Source organism: Pteropus vampyrus, unplaced genomic scaffold (assembly GCF_000151845.1).
Source record: "Pteropus vampyrus isolate Shadow unplaced genomic scaffold, Pvam_2.0 Scaffold10, whole genome shotgun sequence".
Taxonomy (NCBI): domain Eukaryota; kingdom Metazoa; phylum Chordata; class Mammalia; order Chiroptera; family Pteropodidae; genus Pteropus; species Pteropus vampyrus.
This window is the reverse complement of record NW_011888791.1, coordinates 13,578,843-13,600,317: the sequence shown is the minus strand read 5'-3', so window position 1 is coordinate 13,600,317 and position 21,475 is coordinate 13,578,843. Positions and strand designations below refer to the sequence as shown.

At 35.8% G+C, this 21,475-nt stretch overlaps 1 protein-coding gene and 1 pseudogene across 3 annotated transcripts in view; one reads left to right on the top strand and one right to left on the bottom strand.

Annotated features, from left to right (window-relative positions):
- Positions 1 to 21,475, bottom strand: part of SLC25A21 (solute carrier family 25 member 21) — a 437,307-nt gene that overhangs the window by 302,177 nt on the left and 113,655 nt on the right. The gene's annotated exons all lie outside the window — the stretch shown is intronic.
- On the top strand, positions 10,272 to 10,489 carry LOC105303310 (annotated as a pseudogene).

The window sequence follows — 21,475 nt, the reverse complement described above, 5'->3', positions numbered from 1 at the left end:
GATCACATTAGGAAAGAGATTCTGTATATTTCCGTTATTAAAAATCTAACACGATGTGGTTTTAAACGTTCCTTAAAAAATAAGACTATGTTCAATTTGAACAAAATATTTATCGATGTAGAACAACAATGAGAAGAACAGGGACAGGGAAGGCAGTTCAATACTCCAAAACAAAATAGTTTCTGAAGGTCAATTCCATGTAAGACCCTGTCACTTGAGTCTTGAGTTTAGCAGACTACATTTTTATTGTTATTACCACGTACGTAAGGAAGACCTTTCCCTCTCTGCCTGCCTGAGAAGGTCAGAAAACATTCCATCTTTCCAATACTTCATCTTTCTCCCCTTTTCTCCTCAAATTATTTTCACTTTTTAACTTTTCCACTTGGCCATTTCCGTGACCAGCACTCCAACTCTGTCCTATACCTTATTCCACTTACATTTAATTGTTTCTTAATCTGGTCCCTCCTGCCTTTTATATTTCTTTTATTTTCTTTTCACTTTTTTTCAACTACTACCATCTTAGTACCAAGTCTTATTACCTCTATCTTAGATTACTACTATTTCATTCTGTCTGTACTTTTTGCTTTGAGTTTTCACAGATCTTTGGCCTCTGGACACATTTCCAATTAATTCCCCTAAAACATTACCCTAATCATGACTTAATAAAATCTGGAATCTGAGCTACTACCCTTTACTTAGTGCTGTGGTCTCAGAGAACAAACTTTGACTTTGCTGAAATATTCTGAAAATGAATGTTGTCTGTAAAGGAAAGAGAAAATGAATGGATTGGGACAAATCACTTCTAGACAAACTACTCCAAGCAAATGCTTTTGTTAGTCAACATTTATCTCTTAGTATAAAAACAATAGCATATAATTATTAAACTGGAAGAGGTTTTAGAAGATAATGTCATAGAACCGTTGATGCAGGCATGATGATCAATTCAAGGCTATTTTCTATAGGGTCCTTTTCCTTGTCCAGTATCAGTTCTTCAGGGCACCAGCCCACCTCTCAAACATTGCCCTTGATGACTGTGATTACCAGAGAGCCGAACACATCTCTAGGAGGGGTTTGCTCTTCTGGTGAAACCTGAGTGACATTCTGTAACAATCTTTGCTGCAATTGGTTTTCTGGAAGGGGTCTTACTGTCAATCTTTATTCCAAAAGTTGACCTTTTCTTTAGCATGGATTATTATGTAGGGACTTTTCTGTGCTGCCAGAAAACTTCAGACTGAATTTTTAAATGGAAGAAAAAGCCTTAGGGCACAATTGGGCACCCATGTGCTGCTTTAAGAATGGTGTGTTTGTTTTAAATTGGTGCTCCATCTCTAAAGTTCAAGAGGGACCTTTAAAATAATCAGTGTTTAAAAAGATCCTATTTCCCTGCACCTTTGGTCAAGAGTTCAAAGTTACTTCCTCTGTTAGGAGAGCTAACTTACCTTAGCAACAGCCAAGAAATTTCAAAAACAATGGATTCCCTTTTCTCTATCTGCTGATTCATCGGTAACTTTTTCTTAAAACTATCTTTGCCTTTGTATGCACAAGCATTAATTCTCTATTTGGCATTTACAGTCTCAAATGTAAATAATGAATGCTGAACTCCAGAATACTATTTACTTTTGTGTACTTAATTCAAACAGTACTTCCTTGACTTCTGACCAACAATTTTTCTATGTGTGCTCTCACAAAACACTGTCTCCCCCGCCCTAACACTAACACAGCACTTATCACACTGTACTACAGTGGTGGTAAGAGTTTGCTTCCTCTCTGCCGGCATTGTCTGTGAGCTCCTGAGAGACAGGAATCACGTTTCATTCACCTTTGAATTTCAAAACATATCATTGTAATTAACATATACTAGGTGCTCCATGAATTTATTTGTTGAATTGAATTGGACTGACAAATTGCCATTCAGGCCATGTTAATTAGTGGCTAAGGCCAGGCCTCCTCAAATAGAGGATGGCGGTAATTGAAATGAAGTAATTATCCAGATCACTGAGGACAAAAAAATGTGCTAATTTGGGCAAAGTGAGTAAGCAAGATTTTGCCTAACTGAACTAATCCATCATTTCATTCCAATGCTTAGCTTTGCTAATGGAAATCTGACCTGTGGGGCAGTCCTATTCTCTCTTGTGCTTTGTGTTATAACTGAGTCATCTGTTTTATATTGATGCTGTACATACCCTACACCTCTTGTGCACAGGACAAAAATTGCATCCTAATCCCTGTCAACTATATCATGGGTGTGCCATTGGTTCCAAGTAGGGTCAGCTGAGGGCAGTGTGTGGATGGTTCTATGAAACCCATGACTGGATCCACTTTTTAAACACCACACCCCACTAATATAGTGAGTCACTGGTATCTTCTTCATACACCATAGTCAGCATGTTGCAAAACGAATTCAACTTTCAGCACATGGTTTCTTCAGATGAGGTCGGCATAATCCTCTAGATAAAAAGTAAGGCGAGTCTCTCAATACATTTACCCTTTTGGATGAAGATAAATCTTTACTGGATTTTAAGGATTATTAAAGGAATAAAATAATGTTGCTTTTTAAACAGACCAACAGCTTTGTTATTTATAACGTATATATTTGTTGGCATATTTCTTTTTCTGGATCGTTTGTACTTGGTCTAAACAGGAAAAGCAAAGCTACTCATACAACTAAGCGATAGATTAGAAATTTAAATACTTCTAATCTTTTGTCATTCTGTGACTAATTAATTTCCTTATGTACACGTATCTAGCTTCGGAAATGGGGGAAAAAAGTTTTTACTGTGTTTCATGAGCAAGAATAATTTTTTAAAAACACTTTGCATTTGTAAATTTAACATTTTCAATTTATAAGCAGTTATTTAGTTTGCAAATAAGTGAAAAAAATCTACACTGAATACATAACTATATTTGAAATCAACACTGTCAAACTTAATAGAATTTTTTAAAAACTCTAAAGGCTTAAAAGCAAGATGAGTATTTTTTTAAAAAATTAGTGGCAGACAAAATATTTAATGAAATCTAAGACCAGACAGAACTATACTACTCCAGACAATATAGAGTAGTAGAGAGAACCTGGATATCAGAAAAATCCTTCGCCAGTCATGAACAGTGGGCAAGTCACTGAACTTTTATGAATCTCACTCTGCTCACATCTAAAACAGAAATAATAGTTTCACTCTTACCTAATTCTTGATGTTGTTTTGAGAATAAGGTGAGATAAAATACATGAAAGTAATTCTGAAACAATAGAAAGCAATACAATATAAGACATTATTATTATTACTGGTTTGGCTTGTAGATATTGATGGTGATAATGGCAATAATGGCCTGAGGTTTGCCCTCAGATACACTGTTAATGCCCTGCTGACAGTTAATGCAGTTATCACACCAGCAAATTGATTTTTGTTCAGATTCGGCCTTCCACAAAGCTAAAATATTTGTTTCAATGCCAAGTGGGAAACAACTTACAATAGTTTAAATAGGATAACATATAAACACATATACTCTACAGATCTGCCAGAAAAAGTCTAAAGTTCATATTTCTTCATATTAAAGAGACCTTTTCTCATCTGGCTTCCTCCTCACTCTTATAGGACAAACTTGTTAGCAAATGTCGATATTTTATTAAATGACTGTGAAAAGGGTAAACTTCAGATAGAGATCTTCAGCCCTGGGCTCCCTTGATTTTCTTGTTGCAGATGTGATTTTAGCAACTCCTGTTCAAGCTTCTTAAAAGAAATAAGAAAGAAAAAGGAGAAAAAAAGAAAAAAGGGAAAAAAGAAGTACAATAAAAAGACTAGTACATAAATTCAAACTGCTGTGGACAGAACCAAGTGGTCAATACCAGAACCTGAAGCAAAGGAAAGAAGCCCTAGGCCAGGCATACTGTCACTTACACTTCATCAGGGGGGTTGGGAGCCAACCCAGACGTAATCCACTATGTTTTAGGTAACAGGAAAGCATCCAGAAAATAACAACCATATTCCTAAAGACTAGATTTCCTAAATAAAGAAGCAGTCTTCAACCACCTTTCTCTCTTTGTGTCTTGCTAACATCCAAGAAGCAATTCATGACCCTTTGTAGATTCTGTTGCACCACTGGAATAATCTTTGTTTTTCCTATATACTATTAGTTTTCAATTATTTTCAGTAAGGCTCTTCCCCAACACTGTTAGGAATTGGCTAGAAAAAAAGTCACTGTAGTTCCCTGGGTTATGTCAAAATGATTACCCTTTAATAAAGGTATTTATGATGAGAAAAAAAACCTCTTTATTCTCAAAGAGATCTAAAAAAATCTGGAAGAAATGTATTTAAGAAATGCAGATCTGTAGAATGGCAGAAATATGTCAGAGTTTATCAAATAATTGTCTCTATGTCGTTGATTCTATTTATGCCAATCCATGTAGCCACAGAAAACCTACTGTCTTGCCAGGTTCTGTTTATTTAAGGAGCTGATACAGATTGCTTTGAGAGAAGAGAAAACCAGATTTAATCAACGCCAACAATTCCAAGGTATTTTTTTCCCCTAAGTGACAACATTCTCAAGAAATGGTTTAAGCTACTCTTTCCATGAAGTCACAAGGTCCCGATATTGTTTTGCCTTAATTTCACTGGGGAGAGTGGGGATTTCATGCTTATGGAATGACAAAAGTCATAATACAAACCACAAAATACTGGTGTATCCTCATTTCTGGAAATTCTAGGAAAACTGGTTTCACAACTTAACAGAGGACATACTATAGCATGTAAGAGATAAATTTTAGGGGTAATGACTTAATACCTGATACATCTGTATCTAGCTACCAGTAACTCACATTTGAATTCAAATTTCCTATTTCTGAGTCTCTGACATTTCTTCCCCTAGTTTCCAAGATGGTTGAGCTCTATGACACAGCTGGTGACAACTGTTAGATAACTGTTTTTGCTACTCTAGGAATCCAAACCAGGTATTCACTCCAGAAGACTTTTCTTAGAATTGGAATAATGATGACCAGTTTTGCTCTGTTTTGCTTTTTTTAAAGGGCAGTGGGAAGGACGCAGATTTTATCTGGTTTCATGAAGCTCCGCTTTTCCCGGGCTGAAGTGGAGCCTCCCACAATACTACAGTAGCTCCTGAGCGCGTTCGGCGGCTGCGGCAGCTCAACCATGCAATTTTATAGCAGGCAGCAAACAAGGCAGAGAATTCAGGGTTAAAAACTCAAGTGAAGTTTTGTCTTCTACAGTAATGAAAGCTGACTAAAAGAGTAAATCAAATGGATCTCCTAACAAAATGAAAACAGCTGTTTGGCCTGGCTTGGTCTCTGATTTAGGTTAAGTAATTATTGCTCTAGTGTGGTTCAAGGTTGTTCTGTATTAGTGAAATAGGATATCACATGAAAATCATCCAACTTTTTAATTTACTGTAGCATCAGAAATTCCACTGTATAAAAAATTCCAGAAACGTAATCTTCTAAAAACTTTACCTATAAACCTTTTCAAATACCAATTGATTAAATCTTCTAAAACATAATTACACAATACATAATTACATTATATTAATAACTTTTAGTGTCTATGCTGAGAAAATATTTTAATATTTTAACTTTAAAACACTAAGTTTTTCAAGTTTTACTGAAGTGATATGTTCTATCCCAACTCCCAAATATCTGTAAAGATCATTTTTTTTGGTATAGAGATTTTCCTATGAAAAGTAACCAATAAATACTTCTTGTGCCCCCAGACAAGTCTATTTAATAGTGTACATTTTTTTATTTTTTAATTCAACCTTGGCATACTAATAGTAGTTGAGAGGGAAAATAATTATAATGAAGAATTAGAGCAAAGGAATATTCTTGAGGGATGTTTCTGTGTTTAACACCATTCAAAGTAAAATTAAATTACTCAAGTCATTTCAAATTCCATTTCTTGTCTGTGGACTTTTGCTTTTGACTCTTCTAACACTTTCATTAGTGCTATTCCTCCCTTACTTAAGAACTTTATTTCTGCTTCAACTTGACTATGATATTAAAAAAAAAAAAAGGACAAATCAATGGCAAGTTAATGATGCTTTTTTTTAATGATGTGCCAGTAGTAACTGTTAAATGACTAAAAAAATTATTTGAATATTATCTAATTCGAGATGTTATGTTCTTGAAGAAACAATGACTGAGGGTCTTGGCCACCATAAATTTTTAAGTCAACCTCCATTATACCACTGGATAGATACTTAAATGTCTGAACGAATAACATTAAAATATTTTCTAACATTAAGAACTATTTAAATTATAGGATAACATTTCTTCAGTAAAATGATATTTTTTTTGAGCATTTTAGTTCACAATGATACATTCAACTTGGTTCCCAACAAAAAAGAGGGAGAAGGAGAGAGAAGATTGCATTAGAAAATTAAAATTTTAAAGAAAATCACTTAGATGGTGTAAAGCCCAGGGGAAAGTCTCAGATATTCTTGTTACAATTATTGTTGCTGGATACAAAACATGACATATTTACCTTTCCAGTGGGACAGTTTTGTAGCTTTCCTAAGTCTATATAACATTTCTTGCTAGTCCTCGCCAATTATTCTAACTAGTGCTTGCCAGCACATTAGAGTAACAGGAACAGCAGAGTTACATGTGTTATTTCTCCAAAATATTTCCACATTATAATCCTTCTTTGGAGTTAATATTCCTCAAGTAGGAGAATATATCATGTTTGGGGTTTCCATTCAGAAACCGTGTTATGGAACGAGATCAACAGTGTATAATTAACCTAAGGATCCGAGAGGAACTCAATGAATAGCAATATTTAAAAGAACGGTTTAATTTTTCCCTTTCAGACAGTTAACGTAATTTCTATTAACTGAGATCTTCAAAAATGATAGAGCACAAGAAGCCATTCTTAGCCATCTGCAATACAAGGAGGGTAACATAGAGGAATGGTCCCACCACTTTGCACAGTATTTTCCTTTCAAGAAACACAGCCCACTGTTGTTACTGCACAAAACTTAGTGAATAGGCAAATGTCATTAACTCAAATTTACCAAGAAAATTGGCACGGTCAGAGCCACTTAAACAGCACATTTTTAACTGCTCATAGTTTGAGGTCGAAGCCCATCCAGCTCTCTGTAGACACATTTCCATTAACGTGTTAGAGCAATACTTCTAGATCGCATCCCTATGCTAAAAGGAGCATCTCCCTCCCTGAAAGTCATTTATCTTCCTCTCAAATACTTTTTCTGAGCCCCTGGTCTCGTTTTAGCTCTCAGTTAGTCTTGATATTCTTATACCTGGGATATCACCGTTTGAATAATCCCTTAGTTGCCACATCTTCATGAGTTCCATCTTGGGAGCAAATGTTTTCTGAATCCACACTGAAAAAGACTTACTCTATATTTACATTTTTTTCCTGTTTTTTTCCTGGATTAATTTCCTAAGATATTACTATTTTCCTCTCTCTCTCCTAGACAAAATTCCAGGGATAAATCTAGTGGAAACTAAGAAATTAGTATTAATGATGAATTTTTTTGGTATAGAAGATTATGTTCCTGACATAGTACTGGGGTTCAGAAAGGACACATAGTAGGAAGGGAGAAAATGGACATCCATGGTGACTGATGTGACAGACTGAGAGCCTCATACCTTTCATATGTATTTATTGATAAGTGTTTATAACCACAGAAATTCCTAGTTGGTCAAGTTGAATATAGCTGAAGGTCCTGGATTTTCTGGGTTTGGTCAATGATCTCTAAATCTCAGTGGTTAAATTAGCACCAGGTGGCCCAAGGTAGTTGAAATCAACCATCCAACATTTCAGCAGGGGTAACTAGAGATTGAGAGTCTGATCCAACTTTGTTTTGAAGAATTTATTCAACCAGGGAGTTCTCTGTTAGAAAGCACAAACCAAGCCAAATGGTACCTTTCTACTTCCTTTGTTCCCTCGATCATGTAAGTTCACCTCCAGAATGTTGAAGGTAAATGGAGTCTCCAAAGATTCGCATCCTTTAAGCTCCTCCTCCACCTTCTTCCCTGTTTTCCACAGGACTCTAACATGGAGCTACTTTCCAACAGCCCAGAGCCTCCCAAGCAGCAAGCCTTTCTGCACATGCTTATTAAAGAAAGGCATGACACTTTGCATAAGACAAAATCAGATAGATGGAATATACGGACTATCTGAAGAACATTTGCACTTGAAAGGTATGAACAATGTTTCTTACAATCACACAGTTTACACCCTTGCAGCCAACCTTCGAAGCATACTTCCCACACAGTTTTTTTCCTCTTAAATTCCCTAATGAAGAAATTCCTGTTCTAAAAAAGTCCTTGGTTCAAAGTAACCAAGTAACTCCTTATTTCACATTATTTAATTATATATTACTTTCATTTTAAGTTTAAAAAATTTAAAATATAAAATGAGTCTAGAATGTAAAATATTGTTTTATCATATCAACCTCTATAAAACTTTAATAAAAAGCCTTACAAAGATGTTTTGGCAACTATTCTACACTAACATACAGGTTACTTTGCATCGTAGGTTCTTTTTCACTTCATGATGGCTGAGATATGAGATGATGTCTCGACTTTCATAACCCATGAATACTGACAACCATATCGAAAGCTAAGGCCTTTGCTAGAGTAAATTCAGCCATAAATTTAATCTACTGAAATCTTTTGTGGTAAAATATTCACTCCTACTCTCAAATCACAGGATTCTGAATTGGAAAGAACCTTAGCAACTATCCTTTTCAAAGCCATCATTTCATATATGAGGATATTAAGTCCCTGAAATGTGCAGTAACTCACTAAGGTCACCCGGTTGGTCGGTAGATGATCCCAGACTACTTTTTTTCTTCGCCGGCCAGTAGTGTTACGACAACCGCATTTAAAAAAAAAAAAAAAGATTTTACTTCATATTATATCCAGAAGAGACGAATATGTTCTCTTTATAGAATTCTCACTTCCGAAAATTAAACATTTTAGCCTTCCACTCTTTAGCACCTCATAAGCAGTACCAAATTTAGTCATAAGGGTTTGATCATTTCCATTCGACATCCCTATTCCTTTAATCACAGACCTTCCCCGAAGTTTTTCCTGTATAGCTATCTGAATTTTATATTTGAAGAAATTAAGGTCTACAGAAAATATTTCATCTAAATCACAAATATTATTTTTATGTAGCTAGATCTTTAAACAACACATTCTGAGTTTCTGAAGTAAGTGCCAAGTCTATAATTAAAACTAATCCATTCATTGTTTTTAATATACCAGAAAAAAGGGGTGGAGAAATAGATAAAACAAGAATAGCAAAATTATAATTGTAATTATAATTGAATTATACTTATAATTATTATAAAATTTTAATTGGTAATGATATATGTGACTTACTATACTAGAACACCAGCGGACTGTTCTAATCAATACTAAAGGTAAAGGAAATATAACCAATGTCTTCATCTTTTCTTTTAATTGTATAAAAAAACTTATAACACGAACCTAGCCATCTTAATCATTTTTAAGTGACCAGTTCAGTAGTGTTAAGTATATTCATATTGTTCTACAATGAATATCCAGAACTTTTTCACCTTGCAAAACTGGAACTCTATACCCATTAAACACTAACTCCCCATTTCCCCTTCCCTCAGCCCCTGGCAACTGCTACTTTATTTCTGTGACTTTGACTACTTTAAATATCTGAAGTGGAATCATACGCCATTTGTCTTTTTGTGACTGGCTTATTTCACTTGGCTTAATGGCCAGAGAGTTCATCCATGTTGTAGCACATGATAGGATTTTCTTCCTTTTTCAGGCAGAATAATATTTCATTGTATGGACATTCTACTTTTTTTTTGTCCATTTATCCGTCAATGGACATTTGGGCTATTTCCACCTCAAAGTCTTCATCTTAATATATTTTCTGAGGAAACTGAAATAAAAGATGCTGTGAGAAGAACTCAATGAAGCAACAAGGAAAAAGGATGAATGGATGTACAATAACTGGAACAGCGTCTCTCCACCTAATATGCATCACTCCAGGGCCTACCAGAAACTGGGTCTATAAGAAACTAAATTTGTTATTTATTTACTTTTGTTTTCTAACCATCTCTTTTTTTGGTACCCTTTATTGATGGAACTATTCAGAGGATATTGATAGATATAAATGCGATTTTATTCCCTTAGTCTAGAGATATAGTAAGAAATGTAGCTTGACTGAGAAGAGGGTACCATGGATAGATAAATAAAGATTGGGAGAGTGCCAAATTTTTCAGACTGAAAAAAATTTTTATTAATACAAATTACACTTAAATCCCAAATATGGCACTCTGTGGCAGCCACTGAGCAGACTGAAGGCTATTCATTTGCGTGCCTGTCTCTGCTTCCTCTGCAACTATGTCTGACAAACCCAATATGGCCGAGATTGAGAAATTCGAGAAGTCGAAATTGAAGAAGATAGAAACGCAAGAGAAAAATCCACTGCCTTCAAAAGAAACAACTGAACAGAAGAAAGCAAGCGAATCGTAATAAGGTACCCAACCGCCAATATGCACTGTACATTCCACAAGCATTGTTTTCTTATTTTAGTTCTTTTAGCTGTTTAACTTCATAAGAGGCAAAGAGATTGGATCAAGTTTAAATGACTGTGCTGCCCCTTTTCACATCAAAGAACTGATGACGAAGGAAGGTCACACCTGCCTCTCTCATCTATCTGCCTGTCTGGCTGGCAGGGAGGGAAAAGAACTTGCGTGTTGGTGAAGAAAGAAGCTGAGTGGGACAACAGTGAAACCCAGGGTAAGAACCAAGCTGGTCCAAGGTGTCCTGCAGGCTGTAAAATGCAATTTAGTCAGAGTGCCATTTTGTTGTTGTTGCTGTTGTTGTTCAAATGATCTTAATTATTGGAATGCACAATTTTTATGAATGCAAATAAGTTTTAAAACCTGAAAAAAAAATCCCAAAGTTGTCAAAGAAACAATGTTACAGGTATTCCATGGTTTATTTTGATAATGAATTTGATAAACCATGCAATTTCTAAAAGGTCGAGCACTGTGATCCATTTAGCGACTTAGAAAAGTTTCCTAAATGACACTGTGATATCATGGGGGAATAATTATTAGTTATTAAAGAGAATGCACCCACCACGAGGACATAGCTCTCCAGATGATTGTACTCCATTTGATTCCACAAGGGATAAAGTCCACCTAAAATTACTCGAGTTTCTTAGGAACTGAGAAACCACTGCCATCTTATCTGGAGCTACTTTCATATTTTGTATTTTGCCTCTAGTTCGCTTTCTCAGCTCCCACTCCAAGGGGTCACTGATCCCTTGGGCTCATTAAATTTCTGGCTTGAATTATGTGGAGTGATTAATGGTGGTGGGCCTGGTACATGTTGAGGTCATTGTGCTGAGCATCCTGTATGTCAGCGACAAATACAGCAGTGTACACCCAACAACTCACTGTTCCCCTTTGTGACTATAATTTATTCATCCCAGAGTACACTTTACCATCTGCTATTTATTTTATTTTATTATGTATTATTTCCTTCTATTGGCTAAGCCAGGGCACAGGTGAAAAGTGGTAAGAAGCAAAGGGAAGTTGCTGTTGTTGGACACAGGAGGGGTGAGTTGAGTTCCCCAGCAGAAAGAGCAGTCAGCTCCACAAAAAGGGCCTAACTGTATTGTTGAATACTTAAATCCCTGTCTAGTAGGAGCATTTGGGCCAGGCACAACCATAACTAGCTAAAGCTAGACCCCTGGGGTGAGGAGTGTAAAGCTGGGAGATTTTAAGCATCCTTAATAGTAGCCCTGTAATAAACTGATGCTCTGAATCTTCACTAGAGTCTGTACAAGACTGGGCTATAAATTTTACATTTGGCTAAGTGACTCATAAAGAAACACCCACCTGATTTCAGCCATGCATTTTTGGCAGTCAGGGCACTTGCTAAATTAGCTATGGTTCTATTTTTAACTGCTTTCTTTCTCTACCTAAAATACAATGATTATCTGTACAATTTAACAACTAATACCCTCCACTATTGCTTATTAGACCATCTCTTGGGCTGGGGGATTACTTCTTTTTTAAATGCCCAAAATGTTGGAATAAGTTTTATTTATTTATTTTTATCTATAAGCTTCTGGCCCTATAAACTGTTTTTCCCAAAATAAACCATAATAAATATTTATCAAAATACATTTCAGCTTATTTGTTCTACCATGACTCTGCTACTACAGAGTGATAAAAATATAAAAACATTTTTTCTTCAGGAAGAGTTGAAGTATCTCTTGTCTGGAGGTCCAGTGTTGACTTGAGGAACTTTGGTCAAGCTGGTATTTGACCTTTGGCAGGAGGCTGCCCTGGGTCTTATATTCTCAACAAACTGGGCCCAAGACAATAGCGTGCTTTATAGCCCAGAGCCTGATCAGTGTGTTTCTCCAAGGAAGACCTCAAGCTGAAAAGCCAACATGCCTGACAAGTACCGTCAAGGTACCAAGGGCATAAGCACTAGACATTGGAAAACAAATGGAAAAGCACACACAGCTACATCTGGAATCCTAATGGGCCGCCAATGGTTCCCAGCTAAAGGAAGAATTACCCGTGTTATTTTATCATCCCTTGCGCTAACTTCGCTGTTTATGTACAGCAATAAATGATTTTTTAAAAACATATTTGGGTCATTATGTCATATACCACCAGCAACTAAGGTTGTTTTATTGTGCTTGGAGTCAAAATACACTGCTGTACCCAGATGGACGGGAAATTTAAAATCTCTTGTCCTCTGTATTCATTCCACTTGGATAAATGAGTTAAGTTTTTAAAAGGGAAATTGAGAATTTTTATTGCTTCTACTCCCAACTCTCCAGTAAAATTTGCACCAGTATTTTTCTAACCAGCAAAGGTGCTTGGCCAATGATAACACAAAATAGTAATGCAGAAAACCAAACAGCTTCTAACCAACAGGAAATGCCAGAGATTTTTTTTTTAACACTTTTAACAAGTTGGATTCTTCTGCCAGGGCTGTGCCATAGCGAAAAAGTAACTGCACCTCAGGAATATGGAGTGAAATATAGAGGTTCAAATTGACTCTTCCCATGCAATGATAGGTGGATTTCTTCCTTCCTTTCTTGTTACTGCAGGCAATTTTAAAATACACCTGCTCTGTTAACTCCTTTGTCATACATATCCAATATTTATCAACAAGATGAAATATTTTCTTAGTTAAAAAGAATTCCAAAATGCTTATCCCTTTATATTGTATTCTTATGCATGCTCTTTAATCAATGACCTGGTTGGTTTCTTTTTCTACCCCTTCTCCATACATTCCAAAATTTTAGAGCTCAAGTCATCCAGAGCTACTTCCATTTCTTTAATAAATAAAGTTTTTCTCACATGTGAATAAAGAAAGTTAAGGACTTTATACACCAAGGAAGGAGAAGGGAGAAGAAAGGCTAAGAAAAGCAGATGTTCAAACATGACTGTCCCACCTACCCAGAGGATCAGTTCTTGTGTGTTTGGCTTCTGACACAGAGGATGCTGGCTTTCCTGTTTACTTAGCTAGCCCTGTCACTGGTTTACAGGTGGCCTGGAAAGAAGATTTAGGAAATGTTTTCCCTCTCCATAAATGAACATCAAATTATTTTACAATGTGCCCTGGTACATACATCATGACAGGTTGGAAGCCAAAGACAATCTCAAAGCAGAGGTGAAGGTGGTGGTTGGGGGGGTGGGATGGAGTTGGGGGAGCTGAGTATTGAGAGGGACTGTGAGGAACTTTGCTTCAGAGTTCTTGGTGAAACAAAATTGTTTTAAAATTTTCGAACATTTCACTAAGAGGTAAGTCATTTTGTTCTTTAGCCTGGCACACGTTCCCTTCCTAGCCCCTTCTTCAGCAGGATTTTCTAAGTTCTGGTTATTCTTGCAATGTAACAGATTTTAATATTTCAGAAGATTCCCTGTAGTATACAGTACTGAGTTCCCTGGAACCATCACCGCGATCTTACTTTTGTTAATAATAACCAGTCTTTTAAAAAAGTTAGCTTAATTCTGAGTTTTGCCCAAAACCTCTACACAAGAAAAACCTAAAATCACCATCATTGTTTTCATATGAAAAACCATTACTTGACAAATTATCAGCAAAGGCTAGTGTTCCATCTCTTTTTTTCCCCTCTTCCTTTTTCGTGCTAATTACATTTATCTTTTACTTTTGTCCTATTAATGTTTTTTTTTTTTTAAATCAATGATAATTTTCGTGATTTCTTCTTTTTTCTTGCTCATGTTCTGACTCTATCCTCTTGACACATTTCTGGCTTACATTTCAGCAGTATCTAATTCTCATCACATTTCACATTTCCAGAGAATTACAGAGTCACTTGTTCCTACCTCTATATTCCCTCTGCTCAGAAGTCTTCATAGATCATCAACGTCAACTCATGTCTCTCTTCCTTAAGAATCCTGCCAGGAATCACCTCCCAGGCTAACCCCATATGGCTCTGCTCAACTGAAAAACTTGAACAATATTGTTTGCACTCTGACAGGAGAAATCACTTAGGAAGATGTTTCTATATTCTGCAGATGTTTCTATTTTTTCTGATTCTTCTGCTTCTGTTCTTTTGTTTTCTCATTTGCATATATCTTCTTGTCCTTATTTAAACTTAAAGCTTCTTGTGGGTATGGAAAGACCATAGGATTAAATACTTTTTTTGTGTTTCCAGAGTTCTCAGTTCTGAGTTCACTATATTTTATGGAGGAAAATCAAGAAATATGCCTACATGACTGAACTAATGTCTGAAATTGCTTTTCTGGCTGTCATGCCCTCCAGTCTGTTATAGATGGCTAAGTGTATCTTTAACGACCACTCACTGACCTTTGTTTGCACCTAGGCATATTAGTCACCTCTACTGGAGTCAAGATTTCTGAGGTGACATAGGGCATACCCACCTTCTATTTGTCAGTACAAAATAAAGAATAATAGAGCTGGCAAAGTTACAACATCTTAAAAATTTGTCTTTTTGCTTCTACTGTCTCTCACATTTGTGAGAGGCCTCTCTCCTTTCCCAAACTCAAGTATTATGTATCTTCTTACTTTATAACTTCTCTAAATAAAAACAGCAACATGTGATATTATTGAAACTTGAACTGAAATTAATCATTACAAATATATTTACTCTTTTAAGTTTTCAATTTTAAACTTCATTTCCTATTATGAAATTAAAGTATCTCCTGAGAGAGGATTTTAGAGGATATCGAGGAATTAAGAAAAATATTGGAGGAGGGTATTTCTGGTCTTACGGACTACAGAGTGAACTTGCTTTAGTTTTGGAGGATACTTTTCTTAGGAACTAATAAAGCATGTGACTTTCCATTTCTCTTAATACAGAGATTCCTGTGCCCCAAGAGTCACAGAGGCCAGAGGTCTTGCACCCCCAACTTAGCCTGGGGCTCCTGGCATCACTGACATTCATAAACCTCCCTTAGCCCTACCACAACCACAGGGACAAGGAGTATGCCCTTCCCCAGCCCCTCTATGCTTCTTCTAAAAAATAATCCATAATCCCATGATTCAAGGTTTTAGTTATTTCCAATATCCCAAACGATTAAATCTGACACCAGGGAAGCAGGGAACGGCTGCTAAGTAGTCATCAGGTTAAGTACTATGATGGTAAGGTGGGGGTGGGGACCATCAGCCCAAGTAGACACATGGTTCCACTGTCAAACACCATGGTTATTAGCAGATACGAACCTGACTCTTTTCCCAAGTCCCTGATAGCGTGTCCCAATAAAGTTAAAAGGCATTCATTGACAAATTCATTCCTCTGTCTCTCGGCACTATTTTTAACTGAGGTATACTCAACATGCAATAAACAGCATGTATTTAAAATGTAGAACATGATAATTTTTTGACATTTGCATACACCTGTGAAACCATTATCACAATTCAAGGTATTAATAAACATATTTATCACTCTCAAAAGTGTCCACATCCCCTTTGTTATCCCTCCCTCCCATTCTTGTCTTGCTGCAGACAACCACTGATTTGTTTTCTGTAACTACAGATTAAATTGTATTTTCTAGAATTTTAGAGGTGGAATTCTATTGTACATGCTCTTTTTTGTCTGTCTTCTCTCACTCAGCGCAATTATTCAGAGGGACATCCATGTTGTACGTATCGCCAGCATGTTTACTTTTCTTGCTGAGTAGTCTTCCATTATAAGGATGTGCTTATCTGAGAGGCATTTGAGTCTTTTTTATGTGGAAGGTGCTGTGCTAGAAACTGGACTATACAGTCACTAAAAGCTAGGTTCTGGTCCTCAAGGATCTAGTTTGATATCTAGTACAGAGACAGATAAGTAACTTGATGGTTCTAGTTAAGTTTGATATGTGCTGTCAAGGAGGTAAACACAGGGCTTTTGGAGCCTCAGCAAAGACCATGTAAATCAGACATAGTCAGGGAGGTTCAGCAAAGCCTCTTGAAGGAACTAGTGCTTAAGCTGGGTTTTGGTGAATAGGCAGAAATTTGTTACAGGGTGAGCATGGTGGGTACAGATGAAGCTAGTCAGAAGGACCTTTTATGCTGGATAAGAAGCTTAGATTATATCTTGGGACTTATTAAAGGCATTTAAATAGCAATGAATGATATCATTAAATTTACTTTTTACTAGGTAGAGTTAATTGGAAGAAGACCAGACCAGAGATAGGAAGACCAATTAAGAGACTATCAAAGTAAACCACATGAGGAGATGGAGGCTTAGGCTCAGATGGTGGATGTGGATGTAGATGCTGGGGGAAGTAGACAGACCAGAAAGGATGTGATACAGACAGAGGAAAGAGAATTTCAAGTATCATTGATTGATCAAGTATGTGGGAAAGAATCCAGTAGATTCCCATAGTTAAGTCTTGAGCAACTAGATACACAGACAATGGAATAAGAAGTGAAAGGAGGGTTGGTGAAGATAACAAATTCATTCTAATATTTTGAGTTCAAGGTTGTGTGGGACATTCAAAGGGAGAAGTCCAGAACTTAGATGAATTTAAATAAGGGCTTAGACTGTGCAGAAGTTTAGAGATGGAGATATACCTGTCCTCATACTGATAGGCTTGAAGGAACAGGAAAGCAGAAAACAGAAAAAAGCAGAAGGCTTAAAATACAGCTCTTGGAAACACTGCCTCTTGGGGAAAAATTAGCTCATGTATCTTATGAATTTATTTTTGCCACTTAACTAGTTTGTAAATTCATGAAGGAAGGGGCTTCGCCTTAAACTTTTCAGTAACTCGGTGCCTCTAACAGAGACGGGTTCAAAATTAATTTATTATTTACAAATTAGAAATATGGTCAGTCTGGGTTGATACCTAGCTGCCTCTAAGAAACTGATCCATGTAGCGTACTAAAAATGCTGAAACAATTGGTTTATGAATGCTAGGGCTTGAGTTTTCACCACCACATAAATGTGATCTATTTCTGTTGAGTAGGAGCAACACTGCTAGTTACAGAATTTTCTGATATTTAACTAAATATGCAAAAAGGAAAAGGGCTTCCACTTTCAAATCCAATAACGTGACTTTAGCAGAATCCATAACAGTCAAGACCAGCAATGGGCTTAAATATTTAGCTAAATAAAAATTCAGATAGCACGCCAAACACCAATTTTGCCATTTTTTAAAAATATCATGCACAACGCAGCCAGTGAAACTTGGATACATTTTTTACTTAAATGATTAAGAATCCCAATTCTCTCAACAGCACCACCACCAAAACTAGGAAAGCCTTTCTAATCCAAATTAAATCCAAAGACTGTAAATATTATTCTATCTTTAAACTAGATTAACTTGAGGTAAATGAGTGTAAGGAGGTCAGGAAAACTTCAGTGAATCAATCCTCATTTTTCTCACCACATCAAGTGGAGAAGCTGTGTTTTAAGCAATTTCTACTAGGGAAAGTGCTTCCCGTGCAACGTTTTTCCTCCATGATCTCTCCCCCATAATACATTAAGGGATAACCTTTACTTGCCATAGAAAAACAGACATGTGAATTTGATACTCTCAATTTGTTGATATGTTTTTAAAGCTGGCGAGCAAATAGAGTACAGAATGTGATTTTTTTTTTTTTTTTTTTTTTTGCTTCGACTGCCACATGGCTAGCTGGAAGCTGAGTTCAGGACACAGCAAACTGTCTATTCTGATTTCCAAGAACAACAAAAATATTAAGTTATGTTGAGGGGAAAAAAATTCTTATTCTTGATATCATCAAACTGTTGTTTCCAAAATACCCTCCAATTTCTTCTAGGTAGAGAACTTTACAAATGAAATAAAAACAACAAACTTAATTTCACCATCTCCAAAAACTAACAATTTTCAAAGGAATTTCTTAGACTCTCATGTTCTTTGAAGTTTCTTTTTTAAAATAAAAACAACGATGTAGTTTGAGTTCCAATGTAGTTTGATTTGCTAACTCTTTACAGAAATATTATTTAGATATACCTTGATTTAAGAAAATTTAATATGCAAAATCTTTCTAAAGAAGATAATTGGAAGGATATTAATTGTATTAAAAAAGTATTCTTCACATTACAAGATTCATTAATATACAAATCTCTTCAGTGGACTTTTATAAAAGTTTTCTTCCACATAGCCTTTGGGGGAACATGTTTATTGTGTAAACCAAGGCAAGTGTGAATATTTTTTACAATGACAAGTCCATGATACTCAAGCTCTCATTTTCTTCTGTTTTCCTTTATGTATTCAATTTCCTCCAAACATGCCCGAGCCTACCAACTCTGTACTACCAGCTCAGATATCTTTTCTGCTCTCCAGATCTAGGTATTTTACTCCTTATGATATGTCGCCATTTTTTAACCCTTGGAAATCCAAATTTGATGCACTCAGTTTTCCAAAGCCTGCTCCCCTTCCAGTTCCTCATTTCAGGAAACTGCTCAAATCAGCCACGAGCAGTCCAAGTCAGGACCCTGGGGTCATCTTTGAATCCTCCTCACCTTTTACCACAGATACAAGTCTTGTTATTCCCACCTCCTTAATATTAGTTAAATGCATTCACTTCTCTCCTTCTACATTTTCACCCTAATTTGGACTACTTGCCTGTCTCTTCTTCTAGACTATAAGCTTCCTGAGAGTAGGGGCTGTGCCCTTCTTTCCATTACATCCTCAGTGTCAAAAACAAAGTCTAGCACATAGTGGACAATCAGCAGTTAGAGGAATTAATAAAAATATGTAAAAAAATAAATAAACCAAGGATTAAAGGCATTTTTTCCCATTTTGCTATTAATAATATTTTTTATTCTTAATGTATTTTGGCTTTCCTTTTTTATAACACTATGATCTGAGTTTCCCAAAGAATAAAAAAAATACAAAATATTTACTTTGTCGTATTTATTTAAATACAAATTTCAGCATGTCCCTTCTCCTGAAAACTAATAGTAGATTATTACTTGAAACTAAAGGTATACATACATATACAGTCATAGAAATTTCAATGCAAGTACACTTTGATGTATAACGTAAAGGAAATCCTAAAAGATTACAGGTAAGCAGATTTTAGATATAGTATCCATTTTGAATGTACCATTAGAATTTTTGCCTCATTATTTATAGGAACACTGGCTTTGTGTAAAGTGACTAATCATTCTCTTTAGTTTTAGAAACTTGAATTTCTATGTGTAGTACTGGGCTTCCTTTTTTTTTTAATTTTATTTTATAATTAGTTTCAAGTATACAACACATTGGTTACACACTTATATAGTTTATAAAATGATCCCCCTAATGCTCTTTCTCTCTTCTGGCCCTTCACCTACTCATTACATTAATGCTAACTGTATTCCCTATGCCGTGCTCTCCATCCCCGTGACCATCTATCAACTACAGATTTAGTACTGGCTTTCTTAAGGTAGAGTACAGTCATGAATCACTGGAAACCAAGAAAGACTTAGGACTCATGAAGAAAGGAAAAGTAAAATTTGAAACTACATTATGAAGAATGTTCCCCTAACCCTGTATTGACTTAAATTAAAAAGTGATCTCCCACTTTTTTGGTTTCTAAATTTGTGGCAAAATCTCAAAACCTGAAGGTTAAGGTAATTATTTGCCATTTGTTTCCTCCTGGATAAAATGAGAAAATTGGTCTAGACCAAAGTTTCCCAAACACCATTCCAACTGAAAAAACTTCTCTTTTTTAAAATAAATGTTACAAAGATGACCGAGATATAAAACAAGAAAAAAAAATTCTGTTGGGGGAAATGAAAAAGGGAGACACGCTTTTCCATACTGCATTTACCCCACAGCATGCTGCTTCTAAAGTGCCAAGAATTCCATGGAACATCGGTTTAAAACCACTTGTTTGTTTGTTTTGTTCATTTATTGCTTTCAATTTTATTTCCCGCATGAGTGAAATCATATGGTTCTCAACTTTTTCCGTCACTCATTTCGCTTAGCATGATAATCTCGACATCCATCCATGTTGTCACAAATGGCAGTATTCCATCTTTTCTTATGGCTAAGTAATATTCCGTTATATATATGTACCACACAGACAATAGTTTAGCGGTTGCCAGAGGGAAAGGGTGGAGGGAGATTCATGTTGAAGACCTACAATCATATGAGTCTCCCTCTATAAATTCCCAGGGGACTTTTAGAAGCATGTAAAAAATAATGTAAAATTTTAAAACGAAGTCAGACATAGACATGGACAACAACTTAGTGGTTACCAGAGAAAAGGGGGTTGGGGGTAGGTAGATAAGGATAAAGGGGGTCAATTATATGGTGATGGAAGGAGATTTGACTTTGGGTGGCGAACACACAATGCAATATACAGATGATGTATTACTGAATGGTACACATGAAACTTATATAATTTTGTTAATTAATGTCACTCCAATAAATTTAATGCAAATTAAATAAAAATACTGACAAGATTTTTTTAATCAGACAAGCTGATCCTAAAACCTCATATGAAAAAAGGGACAAGCAAGGAGAGCCAGGAAAACTATGAAAAAAGAGAAAAATATGAGGGTATTATTTCTACAGTCTCGTTTAACATAATTCAAAACATAATTAAAACAATATGGTACTAGCCTATAAACAGACAAACCTAGAGAACAAAACAGGAAGTCCAAAAGTAAAACCTAATTCATATAGATATTTAATATATGTTAAAGAAGTCATTGTAAATTGGGGAAGGGGGAATGGGACTTTCTAATAAATGGTATTGAGACAGTAAATAGCTACCTGGAAAAAAAATAAGTGGGATATATACCTCATGCTTTATGTGGGGCTAAAGTCCAAACAAAGCAAAATGGAAGTCTTACCAAAAGTTTTTTAATCCATAAAAGTAATAAAACATGGGCAAATTTATTTTTTACCTTGGAACAGGGAAGGCCTTTCAAATTATTACTCAAAGTCCAGAAGCTATAAAAGAAAACATAGAATTTGTTCAATAAAGTCATTAAATGAACAACTACAACAAACTCTGAAGAAGAAGATCTGGTGTCCAAAGTTGCTACATTACGTA